Source organism: Orcinus orca, chromosome X (assembly GCF_937001465.1).
Source record: "Orcinus orca chromosome X, mOrcOrc1.1, whole genome shotgun sequence".
In the NCBI taxonomy this organism is placed as follows: domain Eukaryota; kingdom Metazoa; phylum Chordata; class Mammalia; order Artiodactyla; family Delphinidae; genus Orcinus; species Orcinus orca.
In genome coordinates this window covers 89,222,730-89,237,323 of record NC_064580.1, presented here as the reverse complement: position 1 = coordinate 89,237,323, position 14,594 = coordinate 89,222,730, and the positions used below count along the sequence as shown (strand labels likewise).

At 37.3% G+C, this 14,594-nt stretch overlaps 1 long non-coding RNA gene across 2 annotated transcripts in view; it reads left to right on the top strand.

Moving 5' to 3' along the window:
- LOC117198038 (uncharacterized) overlaps nucleotides 1–13,695 on the top strand; it is a 34,154-nt gene extending 20,459 nt beyond the window's left edge. For both annotated transcript variants that reach the window (XR_004478963.2, XR_007474982.1), the window contains one exon: nucleotides 5,971–13,695. This is a non-coding gene — a long non-coding RNA (uncharacterized LOC117198038). The remainder of the gene's footprint in view (nucleotides 1–5,970) is intronic.
- Nucleotides 13,696–14,594: the final 899 nt, after the last annotated feature.

Sequence of the window (14,594 nt, the reverse complement as noted above, 5' to 3'; positions counted from 1 at the left end):
TTTTGTTTCCTGTGCTTTTGGTATCATTTCTGAGAAGTTGTTGCCAAATCCAACATTATGAAGCTTCTCCCCTATGTTTTCTTCTGAGTTTTATAGTTTTAGTTCTTACATTTAGGTCTTTGATTTATTTTGAGTTAATTTTGTATATGGTGTAAGATAAATGCCCAACTTCATTCTTTTGCATGTGGATATCAGTTTTCTCAGTACCGTTTATTGAAAACACTGGCCTTTCCCCATTGAATGGTCTTGCACCCTTGTTGAAAATCATTTGACCATAGGGGTGAGTGTATATTTCTGGGTTGTCTCTTATATTCCATTGATCTATGTGTCTGTCTGTATGATAATAGCACACTGTTTTGATTATTATATTTTTGAAATAAATTTGATATGAGGAATTTGTGTCCTCCAAATTTGTTCTTCTTTTTCAAGATTGTTTTGGCTATTCTGCATCCCTTGAGATTCTATATTAATTTTAGGATACGTTTTTAAAATTTCTCCAACAACACAATTGAGATTTTGATAGAGATTACACTGAATCTGTAGATCACTCTGGGTAGTTTTGACAATTTAACAATACTAAATCTTCTAATCCATGAACACAGGATATCTTTCAATTTATTTATGTTCTCTTTAATTTCCTTCAACAATGTTTTGTAGTTTTCAGTTTGCAAGTCTTTTGCCTCCTTGGTTAAGATTATTCCTAGAGTATTTTATTCTTCTTAGTGTAAGTGTAATTTTTCATAAATTCCTTTTTGGATTACTTATTTTTAATGTATGGAAATATAATTTATTTTTGCAGGTTGATATTGTATCCAATTTTTCTGAATTAACTTATTAGTTCTAATAATTTTTTTGTGTGTGGAATCCTTAGGGTTTTCTACACGTCAGATCATATCATCTCTGAACAGAGATAGTTGAACTTCTTCCTTTCCAATTTGGATACTTATTATTTCTTTTGCTTGCCTAATTGCTCTGGCTAGAGCTTCCAAAACTATGTTGCACAGTAGTGGTGAAAATGGGCATCCTTCTCCTATTCCTGATCTTAGTGGAAAAAACTTTTGTTTTCACCATTGAGTATGATGTTAGTTGTGGGTTTTCATATATGGCATTTATTATGTTAAGGTGGTTTCCTTCTATTCCTAGTTTGTTGACTGTTTTTATCATGAAAGGGTACTGAATTTTATCAAATGCTTTTTAAACATGAATTTATTGTGTGTTTTTACCTTCATTCTGTTAATGTGGTATATTACATTGTTTAGTTTTTGAATGGTGCACCACACTTGTATTCCATGAATAAATCCCACTTTGTCATTGTGTATAATCCTTCTATATGCTTCTGAATTTGGTTTGCTAACATTTTTTAGGATATCTGTATCAATATAAGGGATATTGGCCAAGTATTCTTTTCTTGTAGTGTATATGTCTGGTTTTGGTATCAGAATAATATCGGTCTTACAAAATGAGTTAAGAAGTGTTCCCTCTTCTTCAATACTTTGAGAATATTTGAAAATAGACCATTTTCTTATAGCAGTTTTAGGTTCCCAGAAAAATGGACAGAAAATTAAAGAGTTCCCATATGACCCCTTCTCCAGCACACAGCCTCCCTCACTATCAAAATTCCACACCATTGTGGCACATCGATGAACCCACATTGACACATCATTATCACCCAAAGTCCATAGCTTACATTACGGTTCACTCTTGGTGTTGTACAGTCTGTGGGTTTAGGCAAATATATGCTGAGATATGTCCACAATTGTAATATCATACAGAAAAATTTCACTGCCCTAAAATTGTTCTATGCCCAACCTATTAATCCCTCTCTTCCCCCAACCACTGGCGATCACTGATCTTTTTACTGTCTCCATATTCATGCCGTTGCCAGAATGCCATATAGTTGGAACCATACAATGTGTAGCCTTTTCTGATTGACTTCTTTAATTTAGTAATATGCATTTAAAGTTCATCCACGTCTTTTCAAGGCTTGATGGGTCATTTCTTTTTAGCAATGAATAATATTCCATTGTATAAATGTACCACAGTTTATTTATCCATTCACCTACTGAAGGACATCTTGATTGCTAACAGGTTTAGGCAATTATGGATAAAACTGCTATAAACATCCTTGTGCAGGTTTCTGTTTGGACATAAGTTTTCAACATATTTGGGTAAATCCTAAGGAGTGCAATTGCTAGATCATGAGGTAAGAGTATGTTTAGCTTTCTAAGAGACTGCCAAACTGTCTTCCAAGGTGGCCATACCATCTTGCACTTCCACCAGCAATGAATGAAAGATTTTCTGTTTATTCATGATTCAATTGGTAGGCTGTGTGTTTCTAGGAATTTGTTCATTTCATCCAGGTTATTCAGTTTGTTGGTGTATAATTGTCCATTGTATTCTCTTATAATCCTTTTCATTTCTGTAAAATCAGTAGTAATGTCCCCACTTTCATTTCTGATGTTAGTATTTGTGTAATCTCTTTTTATTTAGTCAGTGTAGCTAAAGATTTGTCAATTTTGTTGATATTTTCTAAGAACCATTTTGGTTTCATTGATTTTTTTCTTTTGTTTTTCTGCTTTCTGTTTTTATTTATCTCCACTTTAAACCACACATATTATTTCCTTCCTTTTGCTAGGTTTGGGTTTAGTTTGTTCTTCTTTTCCTAGTTCCTTAAGCTGTAAAGTTAGATTGTTAATTTGAGATCATCTCTTTCATGTAAGCATTGACAGTTATAAATTTCCATCTCAGCACTGCTTTGCTGTACCATAAGTTTTGGTTGTTGCATTTTCACTTATATTTGTCTCATGGTATTTTCTAAGTTCACTTGTGTTTTTTTCTTTGCCCCATTGGTTGTTTAAGAGTATGTTGCTTAATTTCCACACAGTTGTGAATTTTTCAGTTTTCCTTCTGTTACTGATTTCTAGTTTCATTCTATTGTGATTTAAAAAGATAATTTGTATGATTTCAATCTTTCAAAATTTATTAAGACTAGTTTTGTAACTAACATGGCCTATTCTGGACAATATTCCATGTGCAGTTGAGAACAATGTATATGTTGCTGTTGTTTGTTGGAGTGTTCTGTATATGTCTGTTAAGGCCAGTTGGTTTATAGTGTTGTCCTCCTCCCACCCACTTTTTGTTATTGATATCACCAATTACGTTTTTATACGTTGTGTAACTATTAAAATAGATTTATTATTTTTTGATGTATTTGTCTTTTAAATCCTGTACAAAATTAAAAGTGGATTTAGAAACCAAAAATTTTTAAATACTGATTTTTATATTTGTCCATATATTTACCTTACCAGAGATCTTTATAGTTTTATATAGCCACAAGTTATTGTTTAGTGTCCTTTCCTTTCAACTTGAAGGACTCCCATTAGTCTTTCTTGTAGGGCAGGTCTAGTGCTAATGAACTTCCTCAGCTTCTGTTTATCTGGGAATGCCTTGATTTCACCCTCATTTTTGAAGGATAGTTTTGACAGATATAGAATTCTCATTTGATAGATTCTTTCTTTAAGTACTTTAAATATATTATCCTACCACATCTGGCCTCTAAAGTTTCAGCTGACAAATCAGCTGATAATATTATTGAGGATCCCTTGTATGTGATAAGGTGATTTTCTCTTGCTACTTGCAAGATTCTCTCTGTCTTTTCCTATTGACAGTTCGATTTTAATATTTGTTGGTGTGGGACTGTTTGTGTTTGTCATAGCTGCAGTTTGTTGAGCCTCTTTTACTTGTACATTTACATATTATGTCAAAGCTGGGAAGTTTTTGGCCATTATTTTTTTCATGTAATCTTTCTGCCACTTTCTGGCTCTCTTATCCTTCTGGGACTCACATGATGTGTATTTTGGTCCTCTTGATGGTATCCCATAAGACCCTTAGGCTCTGTTCACTTTTCTTCATTATTTTTTCTTTCTGCTCCTCAGACTCAATACTTACAAATGTCCTATCTTTGAGTTCGCTGATTCTTTCTTCTGCCTCATCAAATCTACAATTGAACCATTCTAATGAATTTTTCAATTACATTATAATATCATTCAGCTCCAGAATTTGTTTTGTTCCTTTTAAAAATTTCTGTCTCTGCTGATATTCTCATTTTATTCATACTTCTTTTTCCTGATTGCCTTTAGTTCTTTGTCTGTTTTCCTTTGTCTCTTGAGCATATATAAGACAGTTGCTTTAAAATCTTTGTCTAGTAAGTCCTATGTCAGGGCTTCTTTGGGTGGAGATGGTTCTATCAATTTTTCTGTGCCTTTGAATGGGCTATATTTTCCTGTTTCTTTGTATGCTTTGTCATTTTTGGTTGCAGTATGAACATCTCAAATAACAACTACCTCTACCAGTCTTTGCAGACTTGCTCTCTACAAGGGTGATCCTTTACCAATGAGCTGGACTTGCTCTGATCATAGGAATTAGCCTGAAGTGAAAGCTTAAGATCTTCTCAGGCCTTTTCTGAACATGCATGTTGTGTGGGCCTGTGTCTGAATATCTCAGTTCCCCTTTATAGGTGGCTACTTTTAAATGTATTAATTTCCCAAAGAGTCTCACCCCAGATTCTTCTTGGCACCTTAGATAGTCTATTGTATGCCTCCACCTATAATCTCTTGTCTCAGCTTTCTGTAGACCTATAGTCTCCTTGCCCCTTTCACAGGCACTGTTGCCTTTCCCGCCTGTCTGCAAAGTTAGGAAAAACAAAGAGGAGTCCTTCAGGCAGCACTCAGACAAGTTAGAATATTGGAAATAAGGTCTACTCTACTTCCTCTGGTTTGAAGGATGGACTGGGAACTGGGTTGCCACCTCCTCCAAATCAAAACTGCTGCCACACTGGGCAGGTGGTAAGGAAAGGGTAAGTAATGACTCAAAACTTTCCCTACCATTTTTAATTAGGTCTTTTCCTGACTGGGTGTTCCTTAGTTGCTGTAGACCTTTGACTATTCTCAGATCTCTTATAAAGTTATTTTATCAAGTCTCTAGTTATTTTTTTATAATGTTTTTGTGGGTGAATGAGGGCCTGGAGCTTCTTAGCCTGCCATTTTGCTGACATCACTTCTCTTATTAGTTTTTAATGTATTTTCTTCTCTTCCCCTTTTATCTTCCATTTTCACATTGGAATAGCATTAACCCATTGAGCGCCAGAAAGAAGAAAGTACAAAATAACAGAGTATTAAGAAGGGTCTGCCTTATAACACACTGAAATCAGGATACCTATGTCCTAAATACAGATTTATTTTTTATAGGACCAAGCATAGTCATTTCCCTTGTGTTGGCCTCATCCATAACAGAAAAAGTTTGTATATCCCAATGGTTAGCAACATGGGCTTTGGTGTTAGATAAAATTAGATGTGAGCTGGGCAAATTTAATTACTGATTTCATGATCTTTATAGCTAATATTGAGCCTCCAGAGATATGAGACCCATATGTAATATATAAGCATTATATGTACATACCTGGAGAATATGATTAGAGTAAATGCACAAACATCATACATTATTTTTAAATCACTGAATGGTAGGTTTCTGGTTATTTATTTATTTATCTCTGGACTTGACAATATTTTCCACAATTTCTAAGTTAGTAATGGATCATTTTTCAGAGCAGAATTAAAGCTTATAGAAAGAACGATTGTTTTGAAATTTTCAGTCATAGATTTATAGAAAATAATATAACAGACTTCTGTATATTCAAATTGAGAAATAAAATATCACATATGCAGTTGAAACTCACTTTGAATCTTCTCTGATTATATTAGTCTCCTTCTTCCCCAGAGGTAATTTTTATCAAGATTTTGGGTTTTTCATACTTAATACTTTTCTTTATAGTTTATTACCTATGTGTGTGTGTGTGTGTGTGTATATATATATATATATATATATATATATATATATATATATATTTTATTACGTATGTATATATCCCTAAGTGAAATATGGTATTGTTTTCTTGCATGGTTGTATCTATAGGTGCTGGCTACCTGATGGAAAGGAGGAAGGAAGAAACATAAGGAGAGCAAATACACATGCACATCTCAACATTGTGACCTGCCATATATGCCCTCCTTGCCATGTATATTCTCTTGCAGAGCTACTAAAATGGACACAACCATTATTTTTAGCTTATGTGCAGTAGGGAGCACTAGCACATTCTGCAGATACTATTTTCAACCCTTTTTTCCCTGAGGTCTTCAAAGGCTTAGTTTCCCAAGTGCCATCTAGCTCAAAGTGCAGGCCTAATTTACTGGCTTTCATTCAGTTACTCATGTAGGCCTGTGTACCTAGAATCTAATCTGTAGTATCCTGGTGAAATTTAGTTTTTCTGTTTCCAGACTACTACCCATATCCCTTGATTGGCTTGAGGATGCATCCCATTTTGAACTTGATCTGATTTTGTATTACAAGTGCTGGGCATGTGTATATTTTCCTTTCCTTTTATTATTCTTAGTTGCACAAGGAAGGTGATTCAGTGGTGTTTTAATATGTATGTGTTGATTGCTCCTGAATAAGCCTGTGACTAAACTTTAACCCTGAATCCCACTGTTTAAGGTTTTTCCCCCTCTGGATGCTGTGGAGCTGAACTCTGAGTGATCCCATGCAGACTGTCACCCTTTTACTCCCTTGTGGCATTCATTGTTTAGATTATTGGGAGGTTAAGCGGATGAGCCTTCTTTTAATTCAAGGAGCTTTATTTGGGAGAGTACATAAAGAGTGTTGTGAAACTACTTTTATCTAAAATCCAGGGAAGTGGAGATGTCATCTGACTGTCAAATGTAAGGTTTATCTGAGAGATATGCTTGCCCTTCCCCTAGGCAATTATATTTTTCCTGAAGCTACCAAAATGGGACTGTCATGTGGATAGATTCATAAATTAGTTTTGTGGCCACCTCATTACCTAATTCCCTTGGTTTAGGAATATTCTTTATCTGACACTGACCCACTGTGGAATGGCTGGGGATACTTATTTTTTCTCTTTATTCTTTTTGCTTCAGAACGCAAGTGCTTTTGTTGTAGATAAAAATGGGAAATGCAGGAAAGGTAAAAAAGAAAAATTAGAAACCCTTTAGAAGTCTACTACTTGTGAGTAGGCACATTAAATAGTTGAATATAATATTTTTCAGAAAACAAGACCTACCCATATGTTGTCTACAAGAAACTCACTTTAAATACAAAGATTCATATAGATTAAAAGTAAATGCGTGGGGAATATGCTAACACTAACCAAAAGAAAGCAGAAGTAGCTATATTCATTTCAGACAGAGCAGACTTCAAATCAAGGGGAGTTATCAGGGATAAAGAAAGGCATTCTATAATGATTAAAGAAGTCAGTTCTCCAAGACATAACAGTCTTTAACATTTATGTGCTTAACAACAAAGTATAAAAATATGTGAGGCAAAAACTAATAGAATTGCAAAGGGAAGTATAATAGATTGATCGCATGATCACATCAGTGCATTTGACAGAAGCATTTGAGAAAATGCGACACTCATTCATGATTGAAAAAAAAAACCTTCTCAATAAACTAGGAATAGAGGAGAAATTCCTCATATTGATAATGAATGTCTACAAAAAACCTACAGCTAACATCATATTAATGGTGAGAAACTTAAAGTTTTCCCAATAAAATCAGGTACAAAGCAAGGATGTTCACTTTCACAACTCCTTTTCACTATCAATACTGGAAGTTCTAGCTAATGCAAAAAGGTAAGTAAAGGAAATAGAAGGTATACAGTTTGGGAAGGAAGAAATATAATTGTCTTTGTTCACAAATGACATTATCATCTATGTAGAAAATCCAAAAGAATCAACAACAAAAATACCCCTCTAGAACAAATAAGCAATTATGGCAAGGTTGTGGTATACAAGGTTAAAATACAAAAGTCAGCCATTTTCCTATATACCAGCAAAGAACAAGTAGGATTTGAAATTGAAAATACAATCCATTTACATTATAACCTTCCAAAATGAAGTACTTATGTATAAATCTAACAAAATATGTACAAGATCTATATGAGGAAAACTACAAAACTCTGATGAATGAAATCAAAGAACTAAATAAATAGAGATGTTCCATGTTCATGAACAAGAAGACTCAGTATTGTTAAGGTGTCAGTTCTTCCCGACTGGATCTGTAGGTTCAATGCAATAACCCCCCCCCAAATCCCAGCCAGTTATTTTGTGGATATTGAAAAACTGATTCTAATGTTTATATGGAGAGATAAAAGACCCAGAATAGCCAACATGATACTGAAGGAGAAGAACAAAGTTGGAGGGCTGATGCTACCCAACTTCAAGGCTTTTTATAAAGTTCACAACACTGTGGTATTGGCAAAAGAGCAAATAGATCAATGGAACAATAAAGAGCCTGTAAAAAGACCCACATAAATATAGTCAACTGATCTTCAACGAAGGAGCAAAGGCAAAAGAATGGAGTAAAGATAGTTTTTACTAATGGTGCTGAAAGAACCAGACATGCACATGGGAAAAAATGAATCTAGACACAGACCTTACACCATTCACAAAAATAACTCAAAATAGATCACAGCCCTAAATTTAAAACATAAAACTATAAAATGGCTAGAAGATTTAGGAAAAAACCTAGTTACCCTTTTTTATGGCAATGTCATTTTAGATATAATACCAAAGGCACAATCTGTGAAATAAATAATTGATAAGCTGGAATTCATGAAAATTAGAAACTTTCGCTCTGCAAAGGACAGTGTCAAGAGAAAGAGAAGACAAGTCAAAGAATGGAAGAAAATATTTGCAAAAGACATATCTGATAAATGACAGTCATCCCAAATATACAAAGAATTCTTAAAACTCAGCAATAAGAAAATGAACAACCTAATTTTCATGTGGGACAAAGACCTTAACAGACAACTCATCAAAGAAGGTATACAGATGGCAAATAAACGTAAGTAAAGATACTCCACATCATATATCATCAGAGAAGTGCAAATTAAAACAACAATGAGATACCACTACACATTTATTAGAATGGCCAAAATTCAGAACACTGGCAACTGGAGTTGGAGAGGAATTGGAACAACAGGATCTCTCATCTATTGCTGATGGGAATGCAAAATGGTTACAGCACTTTGGAAGACAGTTTGGTAGTTTCTTACCAAACTAAACATACTCTTACCACACAATCCAGTAATCACACTCCTAGGTGTTTATCCAAAGGAGTTCAAAACTTATGTCCACACAGAAACCTGCACACAGATGTTTATAGCAGCTTTATTTGTAATTGCCAAAACTTGGAAGCAACTAAGATGTCCTTAATTAGGTGAATGGATAAATAAACTGTGGTACATTTATACAGTGGGATATTATTATTCAGCATTAAAAAGAAATGATCTATTAAGCCTTGAAAAGACATGAACAAACTTTAAGTGCATATTACTAAGTGAAAGAAGCCAATCAGAAGAAGACTACATATCTTTTTTGAAGTAGTGTTTTCATATTTGGATAAATACCTAGAGGTGGGATAGCTGGATCATATGGTAGTTCTATTTGTAATTTATTGAGGCATCTCCATACCGTTTTCCATACTGATTTTACCAATTTACATTCCAACATACAACCTATATATAGGTTCCCTTTTCTCCACATCTTTGCCAACACTTATTTCTTGCCTTTTTGATAATAGCCATTCTAATAGTGTTCATTGCAGAATTATTTACAATAGCCAAGTACCCATCAATGGATGAATGGATAAAGAAGATGTTATACACATACACACCACACACACACACACACACACACACACACACACACTCACTGGAATACTACACAGCCATAAAAAGATGAAATCTTGCCATTTACAACAATATGGACCTTGAGGATATTATGCTAAGTGAAATAAGTCATATGAAATGAGACAAATACCATATGATTTCATCCATATGTGGAATAAAACAAACAAAATAAATGAACAAGCCAAACAAAGGCAGAGAGGGAGAAGGTAAAATGTGTAAAGGGGATAAACTATATGGTGACAGCTGGAAACAGCTTTTGGCAGTGAGTACCCTGTAGTGTACACAGCATTAGAAATATAATGTTGTACACATGAAACATATAATGTTATAAACCAATGTTACCTCAATAAAAAATAAGAAGGGACTTCCCTGGTGGCACAGTGGTTAAGAATCTGCCTGCCAATGCAGGGGACACAGGTTCGAGCTTTGGTCTGGGAAGATCCCACATGCTGCGGAGCAAATAGGCCCATGCACCACAACTACTGAGCCTGTGCTCTGGAGCCCGTGAGCCACAACTACTGAGCCCATGTGCCACAATTACTGAAGTCCACATGCCTAGAGCACATACTCTGCCACAAGAGAAGCCACTGCAATGAGAAGCCTGCCCACTGCAACATAGAGTAGCCCCCACTCGTCACAACTAGAGAAAGCCCACGCACAGCAACGAAGACCCAACACAGGCAAAAATAAATACAAATAAATAAATAAATTTATTTTAAAAATAACTTAAGGGCTTCCTGGGTGGTGCAGTGGTTGAGAGTCCGCCTGCCGATGCAAGGGACACGGGTTCCCACATGCCGCGGAGCGGCTAGGCCCGTGAGCCGTGGCCGCTGAGCCTGCGTGTCCGGAGCCTGTGCTCCACAACGGGTGAGGCCACAACAGTAAGAGGCCTGCATACCGCCAAAAAAAAAAAAAAAAAGTAAAAGCTACATATTGTATGATTCCAACTATATGACATTCTGGAAACAGCAAACTATGAAACAGTAAAATTATCAGTGATTGCTAGGATTTTCAAGGAGAAAGGAAGAGGATGAATAAGCAGAGCACAGAGCATTTTTAGGGCAATGAAACTACTCTGTGTGGTATCATAATGATAGGTACATGTCATTATACATTTGTCCAAACCTATAGAATGTACAACACCAAGAATGAACCCTAAGGTAAACTGTGGACTTTGCGTGATTATGATGTGTCCACGTAGTTTCATCAATTGTAACAAATGTACCACTCTGATGGGGGATGTTAATGAGGGAGGCTATGCATGTATGGGGACGGGGGGTATATGGGAAATCTCTGTACCTCCCAGTCAAGTTTGCTGTGATTGTACAACTGTCTAAAAAATGTAGTCTTAATTTAAAAAAAAAAGTTAATGTGAAGGAGCCATGTCATCTCAGATTTAACCTTTGAATTTGCCCATAATTCATTTCCCCTCTTACCCTCCTATTTCCAATATAGAGTTAATGAGATGCCTCCAATGGAACAGTATGGGATTTAACAATATATATTCAGTTATTAGTGAATGGTAAGATGGATACTTGTGTGTCAAAGAAATGGAAGTAATTTGTGGAATTTTGCCTCTCAGTGAGGCAGTGGATGGTTGAAATTGTGGTGTGACGTCACTGGATGACGCGTGATCTGAGGACCCCTACACTGTTGAATGGGAGACAGGTCTAGAATTTTCCTATAAACGTATTAACATGCGTAGCAGTCCAGGAGCAGGAGTTAGGCAAACACTACGGCTTGCTGCCCTGGTGCCATCTCTCACTGAGCTCACCAGGTGAGTCAAAGGCAAGCCTGCCTTCCCAGTGTGGGGAACTGGATTAGGGTCGGCGCAGAGGCACGATGTTGGGCAGCTCTTAGGAGCTTCTGAGTCTCCCAGGAAACTAGAGATCCTTCTGTCTTTTAAACTTTGAACTCAACGCACACCAGAGAGAGATTTGCTTCCATCATAAAGATATGTGTATTCTCATTAGGAGAAACAATGAAAAACACCTTTCCATAATGCCTGCCTTAGCCCTAAGTCTCAGCCAGCCCCTGCTACTGAGTCTCGACTTCTAAAAAGCCTTTGAAGTCCCACCACGTGCCATATACTCTGGGCAGTATTTGTCATTCACCCCTCAGGACAGCTCTGTGACATAGGTATCGTGAGTCCCACATCACAGATGCCCAAGCTCAGGCTGACAGAGCCTAGGTCAGCTCTCCAGTAAGTGGCAGGATGGGATGAGGTTCTATCCCTCGCCCTCCATAGAGGACACAGAGCGGCCTCCCTTTTAGACAATGGGCTTCCAGGGCTGGAAAAATGGTCAGTCACACTCCCTGCTATTGTGGCCCCGTGGGTATTCACTCACCAGCCCCTCAGAGTGAGGAAGATTACAGAGGAGATGAAATTCTGCCCCTTATTCCAAGAGACCTGGGTGTCTGGGCCACATCCATTGGCTGATTCCTGAAGTGGGGAGTAGGGCTCAGACAGAGGCTCGGTGTTGCCCTTGAGACAGGTGATCTGGAGGGAAGGAAAGTGATATGTAAGGAAGTGCTTTAAGAAATTGTGCTTTATATTTTGTCTTCTTTAATCCTAACAGCTATTCAAGTTACCCATCATTTTGGCCAACATCATACCAGGGTACTGACTTTAGGGGAGTTTATGTAAATCAGGAAGACACCTTTGTTTTTTCCAGGTCAACAGCCAACTGTGGAAATACTTTAAAGTTTTTTTGCATTTTCTCTTGATGCCTCCAGGACTCTGAATGCTCTAACCTGCCTGGAGGCTGGCGGTACATGCTCCTCACATTTTCTTTCCTTTTTTAATAATACTTGCATTGTTTTTAAGTCTAATTATTGAAATTGAAAACTTTCTAAATTAAAAAAAAGAGTTATGTTAAAAGAGGGGAGAAAACATTTGTAAACTACGCCTCATAGTGGGTTAATATCCATGATTTGTGAAGCACACTCATTAACAAATGATTGGCAACTAATTTCAACAAAGAACTCAAATAAATATATATATATGAATAGTAAACATGTTAAAATATGCCTAAACCACTAGTGTGTTATTCAGGGTTCTACAGAGAAATGGAAACAGCAGGATATGTATTTATATATAAAAGGAGATTCATCAAAAGGAATTGGCTTGTGCAGTTATGGAGGCTGAGAGGTCCCACAGTCTGTCCTTTGCAAGCTGGAGACCCAGGAAAGCTGGTGGCGTAGTTCAGTCTGAGTCCAAAGGCCTGAGAACCCCGGAAGCTGATGGCTTAAATCCCGGAGTGAGGGCCAGAGAAGGTGAGATGAGATGTCAGGCAGTGCAGCAGGAAGCAGAAGTGGGGGAGTTCCTCCTCCCTCTGCCTTTTGTTCAATTCAGGCTTTGAACAGATTGGATGAGTCCCACCCCACAGCGGGGAGGACAGTCTACTGAGTCCACCAGTTCAAATACTAATCTCATCCAGAAACACCCTCAAACACAACCGGGATCATGTTTAATCTGGGCATCCCATAGCCAGCTGAGTTAACACATAAAATTAACCATCACAACTACAATTAATGAGATGAAAATATAAATCCTAAGAAGAATATTAAGTGGAAAAGACAAGATGCAAAAGATGAATAATGTGATTCCTCTTTAGGAAGAGACACCTGTGTGTGTGCAGTTGTCTATGGTCATGTACCCTCACCTACAGGGACACGTCTGGAGGGGAGGCACTGTTCTATGACAACAGATCCTTTTGGGTCAAGGGGCGGGAGTCAGGCCTGTAAGAGAGGTGAGAAAATGTACTTTCATGTATTGTTTGGAATGTATTCAGGAAAAAAGCATTTTCATAAAAAATTGAAAACAAAGTACTGTGAACAGACTGACAAAGGTAATGTGAACATGTATTTATTACTTTGGAAAAGCATTCATTGTATTCAGTTTCCTGGGGAAATGAAGTAGATTTTAAAATGGAATTGACTGTGTGTGTGTGTGTTTCTAGGTCTCCTCTAGCTCTATCACCCCAAACACATGCTTACAAGTGCAGCTTTCTCTTTAGTTCGGGGCAGGGCTGGACACCCCATCTCAGGTTTAGAGATCTCAGAAAATGATGGACACAGAGGGATTGCTCACAGTAAGCGCAAGTTTCCAGAAAATACTGGCTGCAATCACTAAGACAAGATCACAACCTCTATCCCTTCGTTCCTTTTGCTGACCAGTCCCCTGGTCTGATACTCTCAGAGATTGCAATCCTGGGTCTGGCCACCAGATGGCATCTATCCCCTCCCCCTTTTTTTTTCTGTTTTAAGGGAAAGAAGTACCTTTTCCAAAAGTAACAAACGATATATGATTTGTTTACTATGATACCAATTCTTTTTGGAAAATTCATATCTATATTAAAACAGTTCCACCTGCTTTTGACCACAAATCTACATCGCGTTCATTGATGTATCTCTTCCGTCAGTGTAGGCTGAAGTGTATAGGCTGCAGAAGGTCCCTCCCAGAGAACACGGCATTTCACTCTCCATTACCCCACCCCTGTACAGGCTTCCCAGACCTTCCCCCACCCCCTATCGGGCATCTCTTGTCCATGACCCTGGACACAGCTACCCAGACATCGCTCCTATGCCCCATCCTCTCTCAGTCACCTCTGCCTGCGGTGCCTTCCACGCGCCTGCCGCCCACTGCCAAGGAGCTATTGCCACCTGGTGTTTCATCGTGTGCAGTCCCTGGAATATACATCTTTACAGTCTTCTTTTACGATGAGTTTTTTTTCAGACAATATTAGAATTATTCAGTGCATAGGTTCAAAGGCTGGCGTTTAAGGGAGAGTACTGTATTCTTTTGCTCCTTGAATAAATGTCTTTGT